General features: G+C 36.4%; 8 protein-coding genes across 17 annotated transcripts in view; 4 read left to right on the forward strand and 4 right to left on the reverse strand.

Moving 5' to 3' along the window:
• The window catches only part of LOC103034342 (zinc finger protein 239), a 196,325-nt gene extending 191,564 nt beyond the window's left edge, over positions 1-4,761 (reverse strand). The window contains exon 1 of the mRNA XM_049482397.1: positions 4,694-4,761. The gene's annotated coding sequence lies outside the window, so the exon portion shown is untranslated. The remainder of the gene's footprint in view (positions 1-4,693) is intronic.
• LOC103026187 (gastrula zinc finger protein XlCGF7.1) overlaps positions 1-27,437 on the reverse strand; it is a 239,822-nt gene that overhangs the window by 181,913 nt on the left and 30,472 nt on the right. The gene's annotated exons all lie outside the window — the stretch shown is intronic.
• The window catches only part of LOC103047357 (gastrula zinc finger protein XlCGF26.1), a 311,263-nt gene that overhangs the window by 141,688 nt on the left and 142,138 nt on the right, over positions 1-27,437 (forward strand). The window lies entirely within an intron of this gene.
• Positions 1-27,437, reverse strand: part of LOC111194226 (zinc finger protein 239-like) — a 457,259-nt gene that overhangs the window by 136,036 nt on the left and 293,786 nt on the right. For 2 of the 9 annotated variants that reach the window (XM_049482367.1, XM_049482356.1), the window contains exon 1: positions 4,554-4,694. The exons of the other annotated variants lie outside the window; for them this stretch is intronic. The gene's annotated coding sequence lies outside the window, so the exon portion shown is untranslated. Of the gene's footprint in view, positions 1-4,553; positions 4,695-27,437 lie in introns of those variants that run through there. 9 annotated transcript variants of the gene reach the window in all.
• Positions 1-27,437, reverse strand: part of LOC103022836 (zinc finger protein 501) — a 122,498-nt gene that overhangs the window by 31,134 nt on the left and 63,927 nt on the right. The window lies entirely within an intron of this gene.
• Positions 1-27,437, forward strand: part of LOC111196297 (gastrula zinc finger protein XlCGF7.1) — a 147,382-nt gene that overhangs the window by 9,465 nt on the left and 110,480 nt on the right. The window lies entirely within an intron of this gene.
• Positions 1-27,437, forward strand: part of LOC125803867 (gastrula zinc finger protein XlCGF7.1-like) — a 156,312-nt gene that overhangs the window by 9,430 nt on the left and 119,445 nt on the right. The window lies entirely within an intron of this gene.
• LOC107197279 (gastrula zinc finger protein XlCGF42.1-like) overlaps positions 1-27,437 on the forward strand; it is a 200,913-nt gene that overhangs the window by 9,429 nt on the left and 164,047 nt on the right. The window lies entirely within an intron of this gene.

Raw genomic sequence — 27,437 nt, forward strand, 5'->3', positions numbered from 1 at the left:
ACTCACCTTCTTGTTCTTCACCAACATCCTCTTCCTCCAGCTCACTGTATAGTTCTCAGTCCTCTTCACCACACAAGGCAAAGAAAAGAAATTCCAAGAAGAAAAAGTAAAACATCGAGAAGAGCAGAAGAGGTTTGTTTGAACCACATTTAGTAACTTACACAAGTCCCAGATTTGGTTAGTTATCCTTTACCAACCAAAAAAAGGTTTATTTTTAATTACTGGAGCTCTCAATAAAAATTACTATAATATGACTTAATAATCACTAAAAAAAAAAATTAAATGAACACATTTCTCTATAATAGGGTTCAGCACAGTCATTAGGAGGGCAAAGGCTAGTTTTATTGGCTATAACCTGTTCTGCGCAAGTTTACAAAATTTTAGAACCATGAGAACTTTAGAAAAAATTTACAAAGAATAATAAAAATGCACTACAAAAAAAAAAAAAAAAAATCCAGCTTCATCTTTATATTAAAAAAAAAACATTTTTATATGTTGAGAGACTATGTAATAAATATAATATAGAGTATAATAATGTATTTTTTAGAGGTGGTCATTTAATTTGTATAAATGCATAGGTCCTTTTTGTTTTATAAGTTTATAATTTTTTTTTGGCATGACACTTATGTTCTGCATTTAAACCAGAAAACAGCGTATTTGACGTCTTCTTAGAAAGCAGAACAAAATCCAGTCCACGTGGTTAAGTAATGGAGAAGTGTTTGTAAGGTTAAATGGTCCACTCATACTTCTTCCACTAGGCTCATGAGGTTGACTTGCTAGTCTCCTCAGACATAAAGCTGAGTGATTTCTTGATCTCTTCTAGTTCCTCTGCAAGTTTTTTGATTGCTGTAACCATCTCTTTAAAAAAAAAGTTCTTCTGGGTGTATTTAAAAGATGCTCTGTGTCCAAGTAAAATCCATGTGGTCTGAAGCCACCGGAAATATGATCCTTAATTCAAAATAATAATAAAAAAAAATAATAAACCATTTTCAAAATTTTCAGAAAAAAAATGGTAGTGAACCATCAATATTACTTTAGAATGAATTAGATTTTATTTTCCTTAAGGGTTGCAAAGGATTGTAGAGGGCTTTCGCACAGAGCAAATGGAGCAGCAGCGATCTTGGATATCCATGGTAGCACATGTAGATACAATGTATTTTTTTTGTGTAAACTTATGCAGTTACAATCTGCCATGGCTTTACATAAATTAATGGGTTACTAAGGATTTAGCGCTTGAGAGTGTATTTCCAAGCTTGGTCATGAATTTACTTTTCTTATGTTTGTGCAGTGCAGTAAAAGTCTTCCTATTGGCTCCTGGCACCATCTGTTTGAATACTGGGTGTCTTTAGCCCCTTAATATGCACTCTTTCCTCGCAACTACATTCCTCCATGTGTTTACTTGTGTTTTGCTTTATTTATTATAAAATTAATATGTATAAAGTATCATCAGTGCTGAACACTGTATGAGCAAGCTTATTTTGCTACTGAGAGCAGCTGTTGGCTGAATAGTACCAGGTCAATAAATCAGAATTTTGCCATCAGAATTTATGCAGATGTAATTGCTATTTAGGAAGCAGAGTTAAATTTCACTACCCACAACCTGGCCCGATTACTGAAAGACCTAGAGAATCAAGAAAGTAAAAGAATCTAACAACATAAAGGATAAAAGATCTCAAAAAGCAGCACATCATGCCACTATTTGAAGAAATTCAACAACAGATTAGAATACAAAGCGTATCAGCCTGAAAAAAGTAGAAAGTAATTTCTAAAGCTTTGGGACTCCAGAGAACCACAGTGAGAACTATTATTCACAAATTGAGAAAACACTGAATACTAGTGAACCCTCCCAGAAGTGGCTGGTCTACAAAGAAAGTACTCCAAAACGGCACGAACAACTCATCCAGAATGTCCCAAAAAATGCAGGTCTCATATATTATATATATATATATATATATGGTTATCTTTGTTTGATATTAAATTGGTTTAATCTCAAAAATGTGTGTTAAAAAGGCAAAAACAAAGGACATCTGTAGAGATCTCTATACTGAAATGTATTCACTTTTTCAACCCTATATATTACACGTGATCTCTTTCAGATCAATAGTGTTTACGTCTTTCCTGATTTGAGTGTGGTGAGCAGACAAAGCATCCCATCTTATCTGATTGACCATCTGTTTGAATTATGTTTCTTGTAATTTAGAGAGTAATTCATATAGAAAATTCTCACATCAGCCTGTAGCCACTGCACTTGGTCTGTTAAACCTATATATACCAACATATACCAACAGCAGGGTTAAAGTCAGGAATTAAAATTCTACAAATATAGGTCAAATAAAATAATCAGAAATACACAGATTGCCCAAGCTCATGTACAGGAACTCAAATATGTATAATCAATAGATGTTATGATTAAACTATCAATAAATAACAGCTTTCTGTATAGAAAATTAAGCAATTTACTAATATACCAAAATTGGGATACAAGGCAGACATCAGAAAATCTACAGTATTTTTTCAGTAGTGGATTAAAATGTGTAAAATTAGTTCAGTAAGTGAGAGTATAGTTATGTAGCTGAGTACATAAATCTAAAAAACTGTTTAGATCTCTATGCAGCCAGAGAATGAGGACACAGAGAGATATATCCACATTCACATATCCACATCCACATTTCATGCAACCAAAAAAGGAATAATCTGAAGATTTCAGGCACTTTTTAGTTCAGTTCAGTTCAAATGGAATAAATCCTGTGCAGAAAAAGGGAGAAAAAATAAAATCTCCCAGCTTTTCCTCCCTGTGGCCATATTATCTGCAGCCTGGAGATAATTTCTTATTTCTCTGCAGCGTCTGATTTTGGTAAAGAAAGTACAGAAGTGAACTAACACACTCTCTTTTAACCCCTCATGAAAAATATGTAAAAACACACAACTGACCGAGCTCTCATATAAAAATCTTGAATAATTTGTGTTTCACTGCACATTTTCATGACTGCTTGTATTGCACTTGTGTTTCTTAAATGATTGTAAATACCTGAAGCTCTCTGCACAGCCTGAACAGTAATACGGTTTCTCACCAGTGTGAATAAGCTGGTGTGTTTTGAGATCAGAGTGTTGAATAAAACTCTTTCCACAGTCTGAGCAGTGATATGGTTTCTCTCCAGTGTGAATGCGCTGGTGTTGTTGGAGATGATACTGACGACTAAAACACTTCCCACAGTCTGAACAGTAATAAGGTTTCTCTCCACTATGAATGCGCTGGTGTCGCTGGAAATTACTCCAATGATTAAAACTCTTCCCACAGTCTGAGCAGTGATACGGTTTCTCTCCAGTATGAATGCGCTGGTGTCGCCGGAGACTACTATGTTTAGTAAAACTCTTTCCACAGTCTGAGCAGTAATATGATTTCTCTATAATGTGAATGCACTGGTGTTGTTTAAAATTCTTCCCACACTCTAAGCAGGGGTGATTTTTCCTCTTGATTGTACTTTTCTGAATTTGCCTCTGAGGTGTATGAGAGGGAGTTTGCTGAGTATTGGAGATTTCTCTGGATGCCATGTCCTCCCCTTCATTCAGCAGCTTAACAACTTTGTGAAACCTTACTCAGTTGGAACAGGGCAGCATTCATTTCTGGAAGAAAGAGAAAAAAACAAGTTTATTTTAAAATGCCTAAAAAATGCTAGTTAGCAGAAGGAAATGTAAATGGTTGAATTAAAAGATTTAACTTTTTTCTCAACTGATATTCACATGTGTTGGTTTTTAACATCTAATTCCAAGATGAAGAGATTTTCTGTACATTGAATTAATTCAGATTTAATCAGAATTAACTATAATTAAAACACAATATTTAGCACAACACTAACATGAATGGTTATTATCACAGGCTAGCCAAATAGCATAGATATTATACTCATTTCATATGAAAACATTAATTCAGGTATAAAAGTAACCAACCCCCACCCATATTAACCAGCTCTCAGGAAGAACTCCATTTAGCTCTAAATGTAACCACTATGTTTCACCAATAACTGTACATTAATTCACACACTGTGAAACAACTGCATATAAGAATGATTCTACACTCACTACATCTACATACTAAATATCACAATATCAACTTTACACATAGTTTTATAATAGGTCATAACTATATACTAATATTAGGACGTGACAAACACGTTCTACATAAATATACTTTAAGTACACCAAAATGCTCTGGCCTGGAGAAACACGTGACCATAAAGGGGATATCTCTTCACTTCGCATGGAGTTTCTAAACAATAGCACAATTTTAACACTTTAACCCACCAGACAAGATAATTATTTCCCCAATAAATCACCACTCAGGGTTTATAAGTAGCCCCTAATCTCCTGTTCATCTAAATAAATAAAGCGGAATGAAAGTGTTGATCAGAGATAACTAGGAGAAGATGATCCTCCAGCTCCTGGATGAAGCTGCTTGTGTGTGATGTTAAATGCTGCTCCTTCTGAATGTGTTTCTGTGTGTCTAAGAGTAAATGTAGAGCAGTGTGAAGGTGAAGAGTGGAACATCTCCATACCTGCAGCAGGTGAGCTGATGGTGTTCCTCCAGCAGAGCAGTCTGAGTACAGAGGTGTGGAGCTGCTGATCAGAGCTGGATCTTTTGCTGCTCCACTTTACTGGAGACCGGGGGAAACTCTAACCACCCTTCCATATTCACCTACAGAGAATCCAGTCTTCATTTTAAACCACAGCAAACATCTGTCCAAAGCGCTGAAACTATTAGAACATGTTCAATCAATACATCACAATGACTCTGTTACTTGATCTGATCCAATACAATAAACAGCCCTGAATCCACCTTAACCTCCAACAGTCTGCTGCTGTATTCCTTAACTAAATAACGTTACCCCCAGCCGCAGAACCCCGGAGCTCCGCTGGGGAGTCAATCACATCGCAGGACTCTTGTCCCACTCAGGAGCCAATGGCGTTGCATCCGTCAACCAGCTGTCAAAATAAAAGTCATGTAGAGCTGTGAGGACTACATCGTTTCACTTGTACCTTTAATTGTTCAAAAAGCAGAACATTCCCTGCCCATTAAAATATTATTATACATTTACTGAAGTCATTTTTAAACCTAGATAACAAAATTACACTCAATTAATATGTATTTTAAGGTTTAAGGTTTTACACTGTTGATTAATTTTTACAAGGTCCAACAAAATCTTATAAATGCATGTCAGTATTAAATATTTATCAAAATCATTTTTTTTTATATCTGCTACACTCAGAGATATTTCCCCTAAAAATGATTATTTCTATTTCTGTTCTTTTTATTAGATTACACACACACACACACACACACACACACACACACACACACACACACACACACACACACACACACACACACAGTGTTTTTGGCTAACTCTCAACCAACTCAACCAACAAAATGCTACTTATTTAGCTGGCTATCAATATGAGACAATTATCTTTAAAAGATGTGTAAAGAAATATCGTACAGTACATGCTGACTTAAGTTACTGATATGACCAACATCAAGTTAAAAATCGTTCACCTGAAAATATTTCTACATTTATTTTAGTTTTAAAAGGTTCCAGTTCCTGTGATTAGCCTGTTAGCATTAGCTAGCTCAGATATGCTAATGTTTAGCTTTGTTTCCTTTAAAAATGTTTGCTAAAGCTGCATATAAACATCCATTCAGGGAGATTCATGACATTGCGGACATTTTAAGGTATAAATTAAGCTGACCAAATTGAATGTATATTAAATATAAAAACTATATAATTATTTTTTAAAAAGGTTTGTAACAAATGAGATTGTGCTTTGTATTTACTCTATATATGAAGTGTTTTTTTTTTTTTTAGCTGCTCAAATAACTTGTATTGCATTACTGTAATAATGTTCTTGGTGTAATGTGGGCCCCGGGGTTTACATTACACAATATATATACTCTTGTGCTTCACCCTAATGATTTATTATTTTATTGAACCAACACGGGGCACCTCATGCCTCCTCAAAAAAACACTGTGCCTGATTCTAATAGTACATTTTTTAAGTTTAATATTTAAGGAAAAATATGAATGTTTTATTTTAGGTAATGGTTTGCTCTGAACAAATAAACAATAAGTCTGAAGAATAATTGATCAAAAGGTTAAAGATAAAATGTCTGTAGCAGGTGTGACAGTAATAATTTGTTATATTCCAAAATAGTTAATAATAAATAAATCTGGAGGTGTAGATATACTACAGGATAATAACTGTTGGAGGTGAGCTGTGTGAAGAGTGTTTGGAGTGATCAGTGTCATTAAACTGTTTAGTTACAGTTACGAGTGAAGTAAAGTGCAGGATCCAGAGTGAGCTTTAATGGGGTTGATGTGGAGTGGATTGTTCATAATGATGCTGATGATATATTATTCTCTCTTTATATACAGATGAATAATTACAGTAATGGTCCAGTAGAGGGCAGATTTCCTCTAAAACTGTAGAAGAACTGTAACAGATGCTGTGGTTTGTATCACTGAGCTGCTGTAAGAAGGGAAGTGAGGGAAGCTGAAGTGAATTATGAACATTTAAACACTAGAGCAACACTGAGCTGCAGCACCACTGTTCAGTTATGACTCGTCTTCATCACTGGTGGCTTCCTTTTCTGATTTTAGGTAAGATTCAGTTAAAGCTGAAACAGAACATGTATTTCTCATTATCTCAGTGTGGAGTACAGTAAGTTAATATAGGACAGATTTTTAGTACGTCTCTATCTCTCCAGCAGGTTCCACTTCTGGTGAGGGAATAGAACCAAGTTCTTCCACTGTTAATGTCCTACAGGGAGGTTCTGTTACCCTGTCCTGCAAATACAATGGATCAACTGGTGCTGATGAGCTGCTGTGGTACCGTCAGTATTCCAGATCCAGACCTGAGTTCCTGATCTTGATCAGTGAGGCAAAGTACGAACGAAAAGCTGATCCTCCAGTTTATGGAGTTTCTGCAAAAATAAATGAAGAGAAAAATGGTGTGGATCTGGAAATCTCCTCTACTGTAGTATCAGACTCTGCTCTCTACTACTGTGCTCTGAGGCCCACAGTGACAGGAAATCCACCAAACACTGTACTAAAACTTTGACTACCAGACGTCAATAGTGAAGGGTGTACAACAACACATGCACTCTTTCTTATTCTTAATTGTTTTTAGTTAAATATATCATTGTTCTAACTGTATACATTTTTGCAATTGTGTCACAATAATACAAGGCCTTGGATGCTGTTGTGTTTATTTTTTTCAGGAATCAGGAAGGTCAGAGTGTTTTCACCAAAGTGCTGTGAAGAAAACGTGACTGGCAGACTGGCATGAAGGACACAGAGCTGAACAACACCATAATAAGAACTTGTTTCCCAGGCTTGTTCCAGACAGGCTGGAGCTGAGTTGCACAACAAGCTGATAACTGGACACATTAACTGTACCTCTTCATTACGTCTATCTGAACAATTATTCTATTATTATTGTCATTTATTGACTTGAGGAGGATAATTTTCCTTTGGTTCCTCTCAAGGTTTCTTTCCCTTAATTTGAGGATGTTTTTTCCTGCCACTGTCACAGTAAGCTTGCTTATTTTCATTTTCATATTAATTGAAACATTTCCTAAATTAAATGTGTTACATGAGAAATAAAAAAGGTCAAATGTTACTTGCCTAAAAGGCATTAGCACTCACTGACATTGTTTAAAGTGTAATTTTCAAAGCTAAACCACATTAGAAAGACAGAAAAAGTCAAATATTAGAGGGGAAACAGCTTTGCAGTAATGCTCTGGTGCTTGAATTATGGTAATATGCACTATTATAGAATATAGAATCTGAAAATACACCTAAAGCACAGAGAGAACAAGATACAGTTAATTCTATTTATTTATTTATTTATTTTTTCCTAAGCGGCCAATTTATTGAAATCAACAATCTAACTGAAACAGTTTCAGTTAATTCAATTTAATCTTTATGGACAAGCACTACATCTATATTGCTTCAGTTCATTAACTGGCATTTTAAATACATCTGACAACACAGTTCCCCTGCTCCACAGCTCAATGCTGGGGGCTTAATACCCCTCTAGTCTTCCTGTATGTCTGCTCCAGAGAGTCCTATTCTATTAGCAGGGCTTCTCTACATGCGCTAGACAAGCTCTATATGTGCATTTGCACATCTGTGTCAGCATTGAGTGCAACATAAAGTAGCTGAATGCAGCAGTCATTAAAAAGAGTGAGATATTGTCTACACTTTCATTAATACATATCTTATTATAAACCCAAATTCATATATACACGAATATTTATATCTATTTTCCTCTTTATGCAGCTCTAAGGTGGTGCTCTGCTCTCCTATTAAACTGAATGGATCAGACCAACGTGGGCTTCTTGAATAGGAACTCTTCTATTCATTTAGTCTCTGAGCTTCAGACGGGATGCTGCTTTTTGGGGACACAAAGTCAGCGTTATGTAGTGACCAAGATTTCTCTCAGAGTTAAAAATGGTGAGTTTATATACAGTGCATGCAAGAAAAAATAAATGCAGTTAAAATACACTGACTCGTCTCAGTACAGTTAAGAGTAAACTTAGACCACAAGGCCAAAGGTTCCAAACACAGTGCTAGCTCAACCTGCACCTGTGCCTCCTCTCAGCATCAGGTCTGTCAAATCTGAGCCAGCCTTTCCCCACCAATGCTTGCCTGGTCCCCCTTAACAGATTAGCCCCACCCCCTAATCTAATGAAGCAAAGTGGCTAGCCTATAGAGACACAAACATATAAAACAGACATGATTATTTACATAAGGCCTAAAAATAGAATGATAAATAAATACATTTATAAATGAATGAATGTTGACACCTTTGTGCATGTCATAACATAATTTATATTATTGTATTTCAGGGACACTCTACCCATTACAGCACATGTGTCAAACACAAGGCCCGCGGGCCAAATGTGGCCCGCCACGTCTTTTTATGTGGCCCGCGAGAGCTTGTAAGATCTTAGTGTCTATAATAAATAGGTCAGAAGCGTTCTTTGACCAAAAAATACATTTCCCACAATGCTTGTCGATTGTATTACCCGCGAAGTTACGGCTTACTGCCACTACACGGCAGTGTAGTCATTGATGTGGAAACCCTGCCGGAGGGAAGGTGTAACTTCGCGGGTGGAATTGAGACATATAAATGTTTATCCCATAATGTCCAGAAAAAGAGAAGCTGATGCAGACGGACGGCTGTGCTTCAAGGCGAAAGACCGGTATGCCTTTTGTGTTACGAAGAGTGTTACTGACCAAAATAAACGCTTTTTAGGAGAGATATAAGTTCTGTGTAAATATTTATAAGACAATAGCTGACAAAATCTGTTTTAATGACGTTAATAAACATCACTGTGACAGCGCTAGTCGCAGTTTCACCGCAGCAAAGTACGAGGACGTGAATCACTTATCTAACCAGCCTTTACTAATTTCTGCCCTCAATGACCCTTTCAATAACCTCCAATAGCCTTTAATAGTCTTCAGTAGCCTTCAACAGTCTAACCTTGCAGCCGTGGTGTGTCCACTAAACTCCGTAGTTATAAACATCCTGAGGTTAGCAGCGCGATAACTGACCTGTTTATAATGTAATCCCAGCAGTGACTCATGCTCTAAACGGCTGCTGTTAGCTGATTGGGCTGAAAGATGAACTGTAGAGAGCTGTAATATTCGGTTACAAAAATCTTTATTTCATACACAGAAGAACTTAAAAATTTTAAAAACGCTCCAGACTGGCTGAGCTGAGCCCAGTAGCCCGTGGCTGGGCTGTAGCTCTGACTCAGTAAAGACTGCGGACTTGTGGTGCTGCTGCTGCAGCTCCCACTAGTGGTTGGATGAGGAACTGCTAAATCTGAGGAAATGCTATGTTCTTAACAGTCACAATTTTTGATTTTATATTTATTAAGCCTTATTTCAGTTAATAATTTCAAAGTTAATATAACTTGATGTCATTTCTATTCACTTGAATAGTTTGGTTCTTGATTGATGGAGTTTTTGGATTTCATGACATGACAAATTAAAAGGATTTATGTTAATAGAGCAACAAGCAAACATTTTTTCCATGCAACTGTAATATTTGATTGAATAAATAATATATTGAGAGTTATTTAACATTAAGGAGTAATTACATTCATTTACATATATTACATTTGGTTACATTTTATTACATTTATAAGTTACATCTGGCCCTCGGAGGACAGCCAATATGCCAATGTGGCCCTCGGCCAAAATGAGTTTGACACCCCTGCATTACAGGCTTGCCCCAGAGACTCCAAACCTCAACCATAGCGAGACACAGTTAAAGGTAAGTATAACAGGTCAAGTATCAAAGGTTAATATCACAGGTAAGTATCTACACAGGTGATGAAGACTGCTATTGTCATCATTACAGTGGCCTACAGTAAACTGGAACACACTTACTATAAACACAGCCGTGTTTTACTTAGTGATACCAAACTGTAAATACATACAACAAATATGGGTGTCTTTACTGGCAGACTTGAGGCAGGCAGGAGCAGCTAATTCCATGCCATTTATTTCCCTCTATAGTGGTAAAAAGAGACCCCTACTGGCTACCCTTTATGTGGGAAACAATGTGTGGTGTGACTCTATAGTTTAGTATTTGTAATATAGAAAATATTAAAGCAGAACTATATGCAACAGTTTTTAACTTTTCCTTTTTAACCTTTTGGAGTAAACTTGCAAACTGCAAAACAGTTCCCTAAGATCATAAAACAGTTGGTTTTAGAGATTGTATCCTTAAATGATAATGACCCCATCACCTTGAGAAAACTACGGTCCATAATTTTCAGGAAAAATACACTTTTTTATTGATGTTCCTGTCTGCTCCACCATTTATAATTTCAATTCAGAATTCACAGGTTTTTTTTTTTTTCATTTCTTGTTTTATTATTTACGATTTTTACTTGATTTTACTTGATTATTAATGCTCTCATTATACTACTTAGTAATAATACTGTACAGCTGACTGTGCTTGTGGCTTATTTACTAACACTCTGATCTTCTACAGAGACAGAGAGCAGAGTGGAGCAGCTCCTCAGAGCAGGAGTTTCCTGTTGTAGCTTCTCATAACTGCTCTCACTTCAGAGAGATTCACACTAACACACAGATCAGCATTAGAGCACTAAGAGCTTAAACACACTACTGATTCCATCTGATCATATTCACAATGAAGAACATCCTCCTCATCATCCTCATCATCACATCAGGTACTCACTGTCAAGATGTGATTCATAATATTTGGAAAATTAAATTTTCATATTTTTACATATTTCTACTGTTTTTCGTTCAGGTGTTTTTGCTGCTGATCGAATTGGACCAAATGATCAAGAGACTAAAGTTTCCTGGACAGAGGGAGAATCTGTTACAATGAAATGCTCTTATGATACCAGTAGTGAATATGTTGTGCTGTACTGGTACAGACAGTATCCTAACAGAGCTCTACAGTATTTACTGTGGAGAGAAGCTAGAACATATAGTGGTAGCGACACTGCAGACATTAGATTTCAATCAACTGCATCCAGATCACACATTGAACTCACTATTAGAGAAGTAAGACTGGCAGAAACAGCTCTCTACTACTGTGCTCTTAGAGTATATAGAGCACAGTGATAGAAAGTCTATGAGAAGCTTTACAAAAACTCACACACTTTCTGTTTACTTTGAACACAAGCAGATCAAAGTAATATCAAACCACACTGCTTATCTGTAATTATACTCTCTCGGAAATGACTGGATGTGGTTATACAGGTGCTGGGGACGTGTATTTCCCCCTTTTCTGGCAAATTTTCAAGACTGGTGTAAAATCACATGGTAGATTCATTGGTATTGTATGCTCAGTATTCCAGATCTACTTATAATCAACATATAATTTGACTACTCATGGGTTATAAGTTGTGAGGTATTATCTTGTGGATGAGGTTGGATACTGGCCAGCTTACCCATGGCAAGACGATGTGAATTATCAGAGTTGGATGGATCGAGACCTGATGGTGGGATGCATGTGCATTCCATTCCCGATATCGTGCAGGCATTAAACATTCCTCAATCCACAGATTCTCATGTCTATTGGGAATACATCATAGAAGGCTAATATTACCACCCTCAGTGGACAGTGCAGCGGGTGGTCATGATCATGACTGGTGGAATCTGGCTAGAACTGCCTGTATGAAGAAAAGAGCGAGTGACTGGCAGAAATCACATCCATATTCCATGCAGGACACAACATGCAAATCCTGCAGGCATGTGCAGTGTTCTTTAGCTTCTACAGAGCTATATGGCAAACTAGTAACTACTTCCTGTCCTGTGACATTTGTCAGGCCAATGTACATCATCAATAAAAATAACATGACACCCCACCACCACCATGTTTCAAAGAGCTTATACATTAAATTGTGGTCATGTTTCTTGCAGTGTAGCTTCTGTATAGCACAGTAGCAGAATGTTCTTACTCACAAGACAGACCACCAACTGAAACATAGTCCAGCAGGACTATAGCACACTGCTATATACGTATATTAAATGCATAAACCAAAGTGGCAGTGCATGCAAGGCTCAAAGTCTCCAGATTTTGTTAAATAGTGATTCTCTAACTAATAATCTTCAACATTTGCTAACTCTGACCTACATAACTGTTACATAATAAAGAACCCTTAAAACCACTTAAAATGACGTTTATGAAGGGTGTGTATTCTGGACCCACCTTCCAACTGCTGAAATACCAGAGACACCTGGAAAAGTACTATGCGGCTAATGATGTTCCGGTAAAACTAGTTTAGCATAGTCTTGTTTTTACAGTGCTGTTAACAATTGATTCAAAGCAGCTTTAGAAAATTCCATAACCTCTTTAGCTAGAGATAGTTGAACCTTGGTCACAGCTGGGTGTCCTAGAAGGACAGTGAGGGTCATGAGTGACACCACCTCATTCATATTTCGTAAATGTATTTCTTACATTGAATTCAGCTTGATGTTCACCCCTCGTCACTCACAGTCTTTTACTCCAAAACCCCCAGTTATCTATTGTGCGTGAAGAGAGCTCTCACTCTGATGAGCATAAGATCTCCAAAAAACAGTAAACCTTGCCGTGCTGCACTTTCTCGCAGAGCTGTTGTGTTGTGGGCCCGGAACTGTGCAGTCCTTGGTGTCCAGTGCTGGACCACCCACACCAACAGGGATGGTCTGGTCCATCAGCTCTGTAGTTTTCAGCCAGTTTCAGTGCATCAACACAGTCATTTTCCCAGCCTTGACCTGATACACCAGCTCACTCAGCCTTTACAGCACCAAGCACTGTTCTTTTTATTCCAACTCTTACTGCACAACATAAGGCATGTACATTCTAAAGAAGGTGTGGCTAAAAATGAAATCATAAATGGATGGAATTGATGCATAAAAAAAAAAAACATCAAATAATGGTCATCCCATTACGATGGACACCTAAAAGACACCACTTCACATTTAACCTATGTTAACCTTAGCGGGCACTTCTCTCTTAGAGAAGCAGTTTATTGCAAGAAGGGGCATCCTAGCTAGCATTCAATAACTTTTTTTTTCCCATAAGAAGAGCAGCCAATATGTGTCTCTTTGTGTACAGTTTATAACAATGAGGTGGAAAGTAATGAATTACATTTACTAACGTTACTGTAATTAAGTAGATTTTATGAGTAATTTGTAATTTTTAAAGTAGTTTTCAAAATAGGTAATTTTAATTTTACTCAAGTACATTTTAACACAAGTAGCATGTGAAAGCATGTGGTGGTAAGTTATATGTATATTCTAAATTCACTGGTTAGCTGTGGATTTACTTTATAAAGACCAGTAATCTCCGTTAATATGCAGACACAAATTACACAATCTTCTGTATTTAGTAAAATATCCAGTACAATAATCCCTTTATTTACAATTTTACAACCTAAGCAAATTCTTTGACAGAATTCTGCCTTCAGGGTTTTCTTAAAAACAGTGAAGGTTAATGGAGACAAAAGGTTTGTTGGGTTGGTTTTCCATGTTAATGAATTAACTAACGTGGATTAACGCCTAAATTAATAGTATATTAAATACACTGAAAGCTATATGAAATGTGCCTGTCTGCGCAATTTTAACAGGCGATTGAGGCGAACGTAACTTAAATACCTTAGCTAATGATCATGGATTACATAGATTCATTTTAGACATTTAACAATGCTAAACTTAACTGGAGACATATCAAACTGCCTAGGTTAGCTAACAAGTTAACGGAGCTGCGCTACGTTACGTGCTTAACCTGCGTCCACAAACTGAGTTTACCTTTCTGAAAGTCGTGGTGGTGAGAGAAATACCTCAGGCAGCGCAGCTGAACTTTTCCCAGCAGTGTTTATTATGGTTAGCAGGAGAGACGCTGTGTGAATCAGCTGTGCTCGGGGGAACCAGTGTTCTGCCGAGTTATGCTACCCATATATGTGCCCTTTACCTTTCTTATGTTACATTTCTTTTAAAAAGTGCTACTCTTTTTTTTTAGTTTTTTAATAAAATGTAAAAAAAAAAATGAATTAAACTCAAGATATGAGTAGAAAATTTGTTTAGTTTCAAATTTACAAATGAAGCAATGTTTATTAGCCCTTGGCCAAACATACTGTATGTAATATAAATGTGTAGGGGGAGGGGGAGGGGGGTACAGTGTGTGTTTATCGAAAATGTGTTTTGATATGTTAGAAAAAATATTTTTTTAGTATCAGTTGATGAAAAATGAAAACGGGTCCCACAGACCCGAACACCACACAAGGGTTAAAGAAAAAAAATGGATCATAGAAATCTAGGTTTGGAAAAATGCAGAGCTCCACTAGAGATCTCTGTCCGGTTTCAAATCAACACTGGAGCAGTTCCTGCATCTTTTGGCTGCTGGTGCCCCAAGTATTTTTGAGGTCAGGGGTCTTGCTCTCACTGAAGTCTTCTGACTCTCGTTCTTTTAAGGTCCTCACCGTTCCTGAGTTTGCCCTGGCCTTCTCCCTGTTTCACCACATTCTCTGCACAGACTTTCAGATGATTATTTGTCTGTCATCTGTGGACCTGTGCATTTTGGTGCTTCTGGATGAATGAATACATCTTATTTTCTCTGCGCAGGCCATCGCATGCTTGCAGCAGAATGTTTCCTCATATTGGGGTGCCCTTGACCTGGAGTCCCTCGCTTGCAAACTGTGCAAACTCTTTCCTTCCCGTCTCCGTCTGCTTGTTCATGGTTTCCTACCAACAGTTAACAACGTTGGTCCTGTACTGCTTTGCTAGCACTGCAGAATGGAAAGAATTTGGCATTTTCTACTGTTAACTGTCTTCTAGAAGAAAAGCAACTGGATCACATCCACTATATACAGTGGGAAAGGTCAATGAGAAGGAAAGATTAAATGCATTGTAAGCTTCAACAGAGAAGTCAGCCCAGGAATCTGTGCCAGGTCTGTGGCTGTCAGCTTCAGGGGTGCTGGGTGCCTCTCCAGATGGTCTAATGGGGTTGTCCTTTCTGCTGGAAATCAAGTGTCCTTACAGTGTGCTTGACGTAAAAAATGAGAGGCTGTCAGGCACCAAGTTCAAGGGCAACTGCATCTCTTACAACAGGACATATTCTACTTTGTAGTGTGGACAACAAAGGACTCACTGCGCTGGATGCTGAAGGGCACAGTTCTCTATTCCTCTACAGACTGGGTGTGGAAAGCACAGCTCTCTCATTCTCTTTAGACCGGGTGCTGAAGGGAACAGTTCTTTCATGTGACAATAAAGGCAATTCTGATTCTGATTCTGATTCAGGCTGCTGGTTCAAATACATGTCCAAGTTACTCAACGTGAACATTTGATTTAGTCAATTCTTTCATCTTTAGCCTGCAGTCTTTTTATGTGAGGCCTCTAAAAATTCACCAAGGCAAAACAGACCTGCATAATGTCATCAGAAATGCTTCCTAGATGGTGTGGAATAATGCTGAGTATCTTAAATTGCTTCAGGCTTCCAGTGGTTTGTCTTTTGTTGACTGGACTTAACTTGGTGTACATTTCCCATGGTGAAGGATTGGAGGAATGTTTACTGTTATGTCTGGAAGCGTAATTTCCTGAATCAAGAATCCTTTATCTTCTAAATTCTGGTTTTCTTTTGTGAAATGTTTCAGAATTACAGATTTTAGGACCATGTCCTTATTAATACTTGAACCAGGGAACAGGCTGCTGCAGAACAGTGTGGCTGCATTTGGTGCAACACCCAGAAACAGTTTAAAGGCTGAATGCCTCTGTTTACATAATACATTTCCTTCTGAATACTCGTTAGATATGTAGTTCAAATTTTAATATCTGGTTAATCAATAAGAATTTTGCAGTTAATCCATTTAATAAAATATGTTGGCATGCTTGTTTGATCCTTAGTAGGCACAGTTGACATGAGCTGTTTAAAAAGAACAGCAATAATTGTTTTGACCACATTCCTCACGTTTCTTTCATTACAACCAAAAAGTGCTAGATGTACATTGGTGTAGTCCACCTCAGCTTCATTATCGTCATAAATACCTGGTCTTCAAATGACAAGCCTGAACAGACCAAACTTCAAAATAGATGATAGACCCTTGAAAGAGTTGCCAGAAAGAGTATAATATGATGACATGAAATGTAGCTTAATCAAGTAAACCAGTTTCTTACCTGAGGACCTCCTCTAAGAGTTGAGACACAATGTACCTGTGTGGTATACACCAGGACATAACTCCAAACATTCATGTGCTCAGATCATTTCTATTATCAATCTGCTTCTTTTGCTGTGTCACAGCAGTTTGAGGCATAACAGTTTCTTCAGTCTTAATATTTAATCATTTAAACAGGATGTGAAATTTTGTCACCCTAGACAGTTCCCCAAGAATTTCATTCTTTACTCAGTAACGGGAAGTTTTCCAATGTAGTGAAGTAAAATACTTGTGTCAAAATGAATAAAAGTAAAATTACCAATATTAGAAACTACTGTAAAAATTACATATAAAATCTACTCAATTACAGTAACGTGAGTAAATGGAATTTGTTACTTTCCACCTCTGGTATTGATTATAGTATAATTTTAAAGCATATTCCCCACACTAGCTAGCTTGATTGTGTAAGTCCAAATACTAATTATACAGTACTATACAAAAAACTGAACTGCAACTTTAGTTAAACTAGCTAACAGTAAAGAACAATTCTAAAACCAACACATAAATTTTACCTTCAGCATAATAACACTAGCTATGACACTTGGCTTCCACCGTTCTGGAAAAGCGTGCTGATTTGTTGTCAAAGCTGCCCATCTAATGATGTAATTATAGTTTGCAGTAGCATAAGATTACAAGTTGCAATATTTGCAGTACGACTCTTAAACAATCTCGTAACTCAGAGGATACAGTGATGTTCAGGAGAAAAATGCACACAATATAAAACATATAAAATTGTTTCCTGGGGAGCAGTAAAACAGTAATGCGGTTTCTGTTTCACTGACAGTGATTGCTCTGTGATCGATAATATCTAGCTCTGGAAAAGAGAATATGTGTTAGTACTTTGAAAGAATTAGTTTATATTGATGCAGATTTTTGTGTTCTGCAAACAAAAAATAGCTTTTGTGCAAGAAATAAACAGTATAAACAATTGTATGAGGTAATTGATGGTAAGAGCTTAAAAATATGATCGGTATTAGTAAATGCTTGTTAGCAATTGTAAAAAAAACCCAAAAAAACTCTATTATCTCTTAACTTTTGGGGATGGCTCCTCCCTGTCTGTAGGATCTGCGAGGGTCCAAACGTGACAAGAAATGGGCTGCCAACAGGACCACAGCTTACAGTTCTGTCCTGTATTAAATTGCTAACTTATCGAGATTAATTATTTTATCTTGCATTTTGTCTCTACAGTCAAGCTGGTAGAACATATTTTTTACTATAAAAGTGATATGACAAAATCTTTCTAATCATATTTTAAATATTTGTACATATAACCCAAAACGCAGAAAAACACTGTGAATAAATATAAACAAAAACAGAATGCAATGATTTGTGTGTGTCTGAGAAAGCTTTTATTCACAATAGAACATAGAACACACATCAGATGTTTTAACTGAAATTACGTTTTCATGAAAAACATTAACTGTAGCAGCCACAGAAACAGGTGGATGGGGCAACAAAAACTGGTAAAGATACTTGTACAATCAGCTGCAATAGCAATTAGCAAATAACATAAACAAAAGAGTGTTGTATAGAGTCTATCAGAATAAGCGCTGAGCAGAGCTTCACCAATCTGCAAAAAAAAAAAAAGAATTAATATATTTTGTAAATATTTTGGGCCAAAGATTATTTTCAATGCATTATGGCTTAATGAAAAACTGTTGTGTGGTCAGATGAATTAAATATGGAGTTTTAAATGTGCTTTGGCGCAATGGTAGTGGGAATGTTTCTGGTCAGTGTTGACATAGCTTCCTCTTTGCATATGCAGTTTTAATCTGCATTTGTGGATAATAAAAATGATTAGACTGTAAGACATTTTATCCAATAATATATAACCAACCACAAAATTGTGCTCATCCAACACAATGAATGAAATATAGAGAAAGTTTTTGAGAAATTCTGCTTATTTGGGCAGCAGTGTCTAGGAGGGGCGATACAACATTAAACTATTATTTAATTTTTTTGTGATTACAATATTCTTGGCAATATGACAAATCATTGATTTTTTTTACAAATTAATTTCAAGAATATACCACTGCAACAAAATAAAAGTTTTATTTTGTAGAATTATAATGTACAGTTTCACACATTCACTAGAAACAGAAAATCTTTTGTCTATTTCTTAAACAATAACTTAAAAAAAAAATAATAATAATAATAATAATAATTAACCACATTTTACCACAAAACTAAGTACAGGGCTAGGCAACTGTAGGCTGAACAGGTGGGTCTAAACTGTTGTAGGCTGAAGGGGTGAAGCTAAACTGCTGTGGGCTAAATGTTTGAAGCTAAACTGCTGTAGGCTGAAGGGGTGGAGCTAAACGGCTGTAGGCTGAAGGGGTGGTGCTAATTTGCTGTAGGCTGAACGGGTGGGTCTAAACGGCTGTAGGCTGAAGGGGTGGAGCTAAACTGCTGTAGGCTGAAGGGGTGGAGCTAAACGGCTGTAGGCTGAAGGGGTGGTGCTAATTTGCTGTAGGCTGAACGGGTGGGTCTAAACGGCTGTAGGCTGAAGGGGTGGAGCTAAACGGCTGTAGGCTGAAGGGGTGGTGCTAATTTGCTGTAGGCTGAACGGGTGGGTCTAAACGGCTGTAGGCTGAATGCGTGGGGCTAAACTGCTGTGTTTGAATTGCCCTTGAGGTTTTTGCATCATCAAAACATGGTCAACAGTTAACAGATAACCTTGTAACTCTAGCTAACAGGTAGTGATGCAGGTACTGGACCATGGTACTGGTGTGGCTAAAACTGTAAATATATACATGGATAGAATGGAGTTTTTTAAATTTTGTTCCGTCATTAACAACAATTTATTTTGTTCTGTACAATCAAATACAGTTCATCCCATTGTCAGAGCACCTTCAGGGCACACCATCCCATTTAAGTTGCTGGTGCACACACTTCTTTATTAGCACTTCATCATGCTTTCAAACCTGTAGGAGAATTTATACAGCACTACATACCATTCTCTCTACTGTACAAGACATCTGTTGGGGTTCTGTATAGCCACTGGATGGACAAAAGAACAGAAACAACAACAAAAGGAAGATAAAATTACACTCAGCAGCTCAAATTCCTAATATGAACATTATACATGTGAATTTCTGTTCTGTTGGATTACAAATTCTTTAATGGAATTTGATGAAAACGTACTTGCACCAAATGTTAATTCACGACTGCGTCTCCTTTTTGTTGTTTCATCTGGGTTTGCATCCTGCCCTGTTTATTAAAACAGAAAAATAAATAAATACTAGTTAAATTTAATTTGAGAATGATTCTGTTCTCTTTAAAAAAAACTTTAATTGAGGAGCCAAACCTGGAACTGGTGTTTAAGGTGAATCCTTTTTAAAAAAAGCTAAAACATACATCCATGAGAATATTTGTATGCAGAATAAAGCAGTAACCTACTTTCTAATAATGAGGTGAAGTTTACTTATTTACTCACACACGTACGGTGGATCTGAAACTAAAGAAAATAACTGACTGTGAAGGTAGTATCTCTGAGTATCTCTGTATGTCTGAATCAGTATAATCACACCGATGTGTTCTGAACAAATGCTGCACAGCTCATAGACCAGGGTGATCAGACATCTTCCCAGTCATGTTTCCTCTTTGGGATGGTAAAAAGTGCTTCCAGTCAGGATTTAGATATTTGGCTCATTGCTTATTTCCTAAAAGAACATGAGAATGCAGGCCCTACAACTGATCTGGACTGCATCTTTCTAACAAAATGGCAATTCAAAGTGCATTAAATGAGAAATGAAAGCATTAAACAGTTAAAAAAGTGATATATATATATATATATATATATATATATATATATATATATATATATATATATATATATATATAAAAGTAACAATGAAATAAGGTAAAAAATTAAAAGTGCAGTGAAATAAAGTGCTTTTTAAAAGTTTAAAAGCATAAGAAAATATCAGTCAATGTGTCTTAATTCAGGGGCTGCATCCTTCGAAGGACTCATTTGAAGGCCAATTACATCACCGCGGTGCGACTAGACTGTCCCGGCTTATTTCAGCAAATAAAGTGCAGAGAGTCAGCAGAGGAGTCGGCTGTGTTATGCAGTTTATAGATATATAAATACTTATTGATATTATAAATATTATTTATATATTATATCATTTATATTATTTAGTTTATAAATAAATTATTTAGTTTAGATATATATGCATATATATGTATTATTTAGTTTATATATGTAGTATCATGTTCATGTTGTTATATGTTAATAGTTTATAGATATATACTTATATATTTATTTACATAAACTAAATAATATATATATACTAAAATGTAAAGGGTGTAAATGTAAATGCTTTTATATCAGTTCCCTGTAATTATTAACTATACACTTATATCAAATTAAACATTTAATAATCACTTGTGTAATATTGTTAATGTTGGAATGTGAAATATATTTATATGTTATTTAATGTATATTATTATTATTGTAGGTGTTAATTTACATTTTAAATTTTGCTCTAGAAATCAGGTCATAAAACATCTAAATAGTTAAAATATAGTTTGAACAGAGCTGTGGACGCAAAAACCGCTTTTAAAGGATCTGGTTTTATCTCCAGCACTAACCCAGCACACCTACTGTAGCTACATTCTATAAATGAGATCAAAGTAACTAATAAAGTAACTTAAATGTAACTCAGTTACTTTAAAAATCAAGTAAATTACTTTTTAAGGAGCAATTAGTAACCAGTGACCAGTAAACTGACTTAGCTCTATTGTGTTAAATTGTGACATAATAGTATAAGTTATTTCTAGGTAAGAGTGAGGACAGCATGGCTTTGTAGTTTAATTGATTTGTGTAAATTGTCAGTCTAATAGTTTTGATTTTCTCATTGAAGAAATGAGCAAATTCATTAAATTGTCGACCATGCTGAATAGATTCTTAGCTTGTCAACCAAGGCTTTGAATCCGTGTATCATTCGTTCATTTGATATTCAATTGAGAATCAAAATCGGAAAATTAAAAAACCAATTCGTTTTTTCGTTTTTTCGTTTTTGAATATAATACCAAAAAACGAATAACGGCTTGTATTTTGTATTTTTATTTGGTTATCCAAACAAAAATTGGAAATTTAAAAAACGGACCAGGAGCCGAATTTGATTTTGATTTTGAACTTGACCCATTTGTGTGCCCCGGAAGTTACTGATTTGTTTATTCTTGGTGGGTTTCTGTTGCGCGGGAGTTCACTGCAGTGTTATCTACACAGTCTGTATTGCTGTAGGCAGCATGGCCGGACTGGAACCACATTCTGGCCTAATTAAAGATCTTTTTGAAGGTGGTAAGACGCATGAAGAGATTTCGTGCACGTTGCAGCAAATGGGGATCCAGCGATGTTCTGCAATGAGTGTTAGAAGGTTCTGTGTTCAACACGACCTTAAGCGAAAAAGACATGTATTTTCTGTTGTCATATCGTCTTCTTTCACTGCAACGCGTTTAGTTCCTCTGAACAAGATAAAACTCTCCATCCTCAACTCCATCCAAAGCCTACAGCAATACAGACTGTGTAGATAACACTGCAGTGAACTCCCGCGCAACAGAAACCCACCAAGAATAAACAAATCAGTAACTTCCGGGGCACACAAATGGGTCAAGTTCAAAATCAAAATCAAATTCGGCTCCTGGTCCGTTTTTTAAATTTCCAATTTTTGTTTGGATAACCAAATAAAAATACAAAATACAAGCCGTTATTCGTTTTTTGGTATTATATTCAAAAACGAAAAAACGAAAAAACGAATTGGTTTTTTAATTTTCCGATTTTGATTCTCAATTGAATATCAAATGAACGAATGATACACGGATTGCTTTGCTTATAGAGATCATAATATATTTGAATTTTAGTTTTTCTCCACTTACATTCAGCTCTCCTAAATTCTCTTTTTGAAGCAATTCTCATTGCTGTGTTTCTCTATGGTGTATTTGGTTTTTGCAAATGTTACTTGATATTCACTGGTGCGACAGCATCCATGGCAGTTAAAATCTTAGTGTTAAATCTATACAGGAGTTTATGAACTGTCCCTGACATTAGAGTTGTAGATTTGTTACAGCTCCCATAAACTGAGCTCCAGAACTTTCCTTACTTTCCAGTACTTACTTTTTGCACAAGAACAGTGAACACAGGCACCCTCAAAAGCTATATACAACCAATAGAACAAAACAAACACAACTAATACAATAGATCAATTAAAATAGAATTTCTCAAATAAAATCAGAGCTCGGTAGTAATATGTAAAATTTAATTCATAACATTTACTTAAGTAACTTTTTGAACAACTTGTAAATAGTTTATTTAAAAGACAGTATTCTGGACTTTTATTCTAGTGTGAGAATGTGGGACATCACCCTGTATAAATATAGCGTTTCTATTAATTAAAGTAGAGTATTTACCTGGGTCATCAGGAGGGCCACCTGTAAAAAAAAAAAGGTATAGTTAATTTAATTATATCTTCATAAGAATGTGTTATGACTTGGTTTGTTTTTGTATTTTTGTATTATGTTGTGTTGAATGTAATTTTTAGTTGTTCTTTAATTTTGTTATAGACTGAATGACGGGTCCTTGGTGGAAGGAGCCCCCAGTATATAGAAGGATAAAGGGAGAAACACAGTACACAGCCTTTTTTTCTTTTATATTGTCCAAGCGCTGTCAGGGGTGAACTAAGCTGCTGGGTTCACCTCAGAATTAATTATCCACCCAAGGTCGGCTAAGGCTAATTGGGTGTTACTTAATATGGTTATACTTTTAGTCATGTCTTTCTGAGTACCCAGGTTAATTAATAAATATGCTTTTAACAAAAGTCACTGGAAAGTGACTGACATTCAAATAAATTGACGGTCAATCTCCAGACCTGAACCCATCTTACTTATGTGCCAAGAGTGCAATAAGGTCACCCAACAGCAGTGTGAAATACTTGTGGCAGGAGTGAAGGTACTTCATGTTGCCAATGGTGAAAGCAGTGGATAGGTTTGAGGGTACATTAGTATCCTCCGTGTAAATGGGGAGAACTATAGATTTATCCCGATTGATTAAATTGCTTGATATTTTAGAAAATCTATCAATCATTTTTGCACAGTGAGTTGCATAAAACCTGTAAACACAGCAATACATTATCTGCATATAGATGTATTGTATATATGGCTGGTGAAAATCATTAAATAGTCTGCACAGAGGAGTGCCAACCATTGATAAAACCTGAGTCTGGTCTGAGTAAAAAATAGTTGGCATATTATTTAGATGTCTGTGTTAATGAGTGAAATGAGGCGATAGCTTGAAGGAAGTGTTGAGTTTTGCCAGGCTTGAGCAGTACTGAGATATGGGCTGTGTTAATATGAGGAGGAATTTTGTAGTTGCACTGTATTTTATCAGCCATTAAAAAAATGAGGTGAGATAATATGCAAGAAATGTTAAAATTCTGCAGGGAAACCATCAGAGCCAGAGCTTTATTGTCTGGCATCTGCATTAAAGCATTATAATTTTCTTTTTCAGCTATAGGTTTGTCCAGTGTGTCTGCATTTTCTATAGACTATTTTGGGCAACTTAATAGAATTAAGAAAGTGAAGAAAGTGGTTAGTGTTAGGAATTAGTTAGGTGCATTAAGACTAGACACTACACTTCCACAATATACACTCCAGCCACTGGGGGGGTCTCTCTCTTCCTGAGATCCTGAAGTGGAATCTGTAAAAGGAAGGCCTCTGGTATGGGATCGAGGCCTGGTGCAGGAGTGAGTCCTGGGAGGTGGTTTCAAGATGGTGGACCTAAGAAGGTGGTGAATCCCTCTCCTACCAAACTATAAGCTGTGGCCATTTTTGTTTTCTTTGTTACCTACCCTTTTGAACTCTGTGCCTACTGGGGCTGGCCGGCTATGGAGTCAGTGCTTGGGCTTTTCAAGGATTTTCAGGTAAGATGAGAGAACTCCCCCCCGTTCCTACGCACTCACATTAGTCTCATACACCCTACTTTCACCTTGGGTAACAGCAACACATAGTCACCAGGCTAGGGATCCTAGCTAACCCACCGTTAACTCCTCAGCCAGATAACTTGATAAACAATACTCTCACCGAATACAGAAATCATAGTAGTGAAAACAGTCCAAGATCCAAAACCAGAAAGACAGTCTAACGATACAACAAATCCGATAAGGGCAGAGAAGAAAGGCAAAAAACAAAATACAGGAAAAAGGGTCATAACAAAAGGCCGATAGAAAAAGTACAGGAAAATAAAGCTCAGTATGCAAAGAAAAGTCGACAATACCTCACAAAGAGTAAACGCAAACTGAAACATTTTATACAGGATGTAGATTACATTGAACCGGAACTTCCTAGAATAGTCACTCTAAACGGGGGAGCATAACACTGATGGTGACCTCATCTCCAGTGTTTTTTTGGGAAATGGAGTTTGGGAGTATGAAAGAAGAGCACTGCGGTGTGACAGTGTAAAAAACAAGGACCATCTAGCCTGTTGTGAATTCATGCATTTCATAGATTTAAAAAATTCCAATTTTTTTGGTCAGTAATGACAACAAAGGGGTGCAACGCACCCTCCAACCAATGCCGCCATTCCTCAATGGCTAATTTGATGGCCAAAAGCTCGCAGTCTCCAATGCCATAGGGTCTGGGTGTTTTAACAGGGGAGCAGAAGTGAAGATCCCTTTAAGGGTGGCAAACGCTTCTTCGGACCAAACCAAATTTCTGGTATTTCATGATTGGGGCCGCAACGGATCTATAATTGTGAATAAATCGTCTGTAAAAATTAGCAAATCCCAAAAATCGTTGCAGTTCTTTCACTGACTTGGGGAGTGGCTCATCTACTACTGCCTGGACCTTGTTATCATCCATGAAAACCCCACTTTTTTTCCTAAAATCATGGAAGAAGAAGCACAATATGAAAGACCACAAGAGATGCTCAAACCTAGACAACTCAGAGGAGTGGGCCAAGATTACGCCAAAGACCTGTGCAAGCCTGATCAAAAAATGATTGTGTGTGGCAAGTTATTCCACAAAATATTAAACATAGGAGTTGAATAATAATTTTCTCTAATTTGTATTTTTACAATGTATTATGCATTATCTTGTTGCCTTTGCAAAATCTGCAGGGGGTTAAATACTAATTTGAGGCACTGTATAATCTGTTTAAGCATAATCAACAAAAATATAAAAATTGATCAATATAACAGATAAAGTACAGATCATACCTCCTCCTTCCATACGCATGATCATCATGATTACAGAACCGTCCATTATGTTATAATGTTCCAGCGTACGATTATCTTCTAACTGCTCAGTCCCAAAGATCAGTCTGAACTTTATACCTAAAAAAGAGAAAGTGATGAGTGAGATTAGAACTCTGTAATATATCTAATATGTAATAGTGTAGAGGAGATCAATATACTGGTTATATACTAGGTGGAAAAGAAGTAGTGTGGAGAAGTGGGTAATGTTTGGGAAGTGGGTAATGGTAATGTAACTGTGTGGGGGTGTAATTTTACTGTGTGTGGAGTGTGTAACGTTACTCTGTGTTTGTGTGTGGGGGGGGCGTAATGTTACTATGGGTGGGGTATGTATTGTTAATGTGTGTGTGATAATGCTTATAAACTGCATTTCACTTCTCAAATATCACTGTGTTCATCTGCTATATGATACACAGTGATATTTAAGAAGTGAAATAAAGTTTACAAGACGTACAAAAATTGTGCAGTAATTCTTTAAACAAAATTAGGCAGGTGCAAAAATGTGGGCATCCCCAAAAAATGTATATAACAGCCTCTAAACTCTTCCTATAGCTTCCAATGAGAGTCTGGTTTCTGATTAAAGGTATTTTGGATCATTCTTCTTTACAAAAAAACTCCAGTTCAGTCAGGTTTGATGGTTTCTGAGGATGAACGGCTCGCTTTAAATCACACTACAGAGTTTCTCTAATATTCAGGTCTGATGACTGAGATGATCATTCCAGAATGCTGTACTTGTTCCTTTGAATGAATGATTTAGCAGATTGTCTTGTTGAAGTATCCAGCCCTGTTGCAACTTCAACTTTATCACTGATTCTTGAACATTTTTCTCAAGAATCTGCTGATTTTGACTGAAATTCATGTGTCACCTCAACTTTAACAAGATTCCCAGTGCCTGCACTGACCACACAGCCAGGGGTGCAACTACATACTTTCTGAGGTGTATGCAAACATATTATCGGCGAACTCAAAACATTTTAAATATAGCTGTCACTAGAAGTGTGGATATTTGATTGTTTCTTTGTGTCTCTGTAAAATTATTTCTAGATGCAGAATATCAGTTATTTAATATAAAAAACAGCATTGTTTGTTCTATAATTTATTAGTTTTATGATTCACCATCTATCTACTTACTTGTTATTAGAGCTTAGATTCTCTACCCAAACCCAAACCGACCTGAACTCGGGCCGAGATTTCCCACTACTTTCCTCGGGCCGGGCTCCAGAAAATATTCTGAGATGTAGGAATCTGGGTTTTTTTTTTCATTATATTTCTATTTTATATAAAGCTCTGGTGTGATAATAATCACAATATAGCTAAGTAACCAATTATTATTGTTAACAAAAACTGAAAGTGAAAAAACTTTTTGTTAACTGAAACTAATAACAAATGTAATTAAAAGAAAAAAATTAACTAACTAGAACTGTACTGTGTGTTTATAAAACTAACTA

This window comes from Astyanax mexicanus, chromosome 8, assembly GCF_023375975.1.
Source record: "Astyanax mexicanus isolate ESR-SI-001 chromosome 8, AstMex3_surface, whole genome shotgun sequence".
Lineage (NCBI taxonomy): Eukaryota > Metazoa > Chordata > Actinopteri > Characiformes > Acestrorhamphidae > Astyanax > Astyanax mexicanus.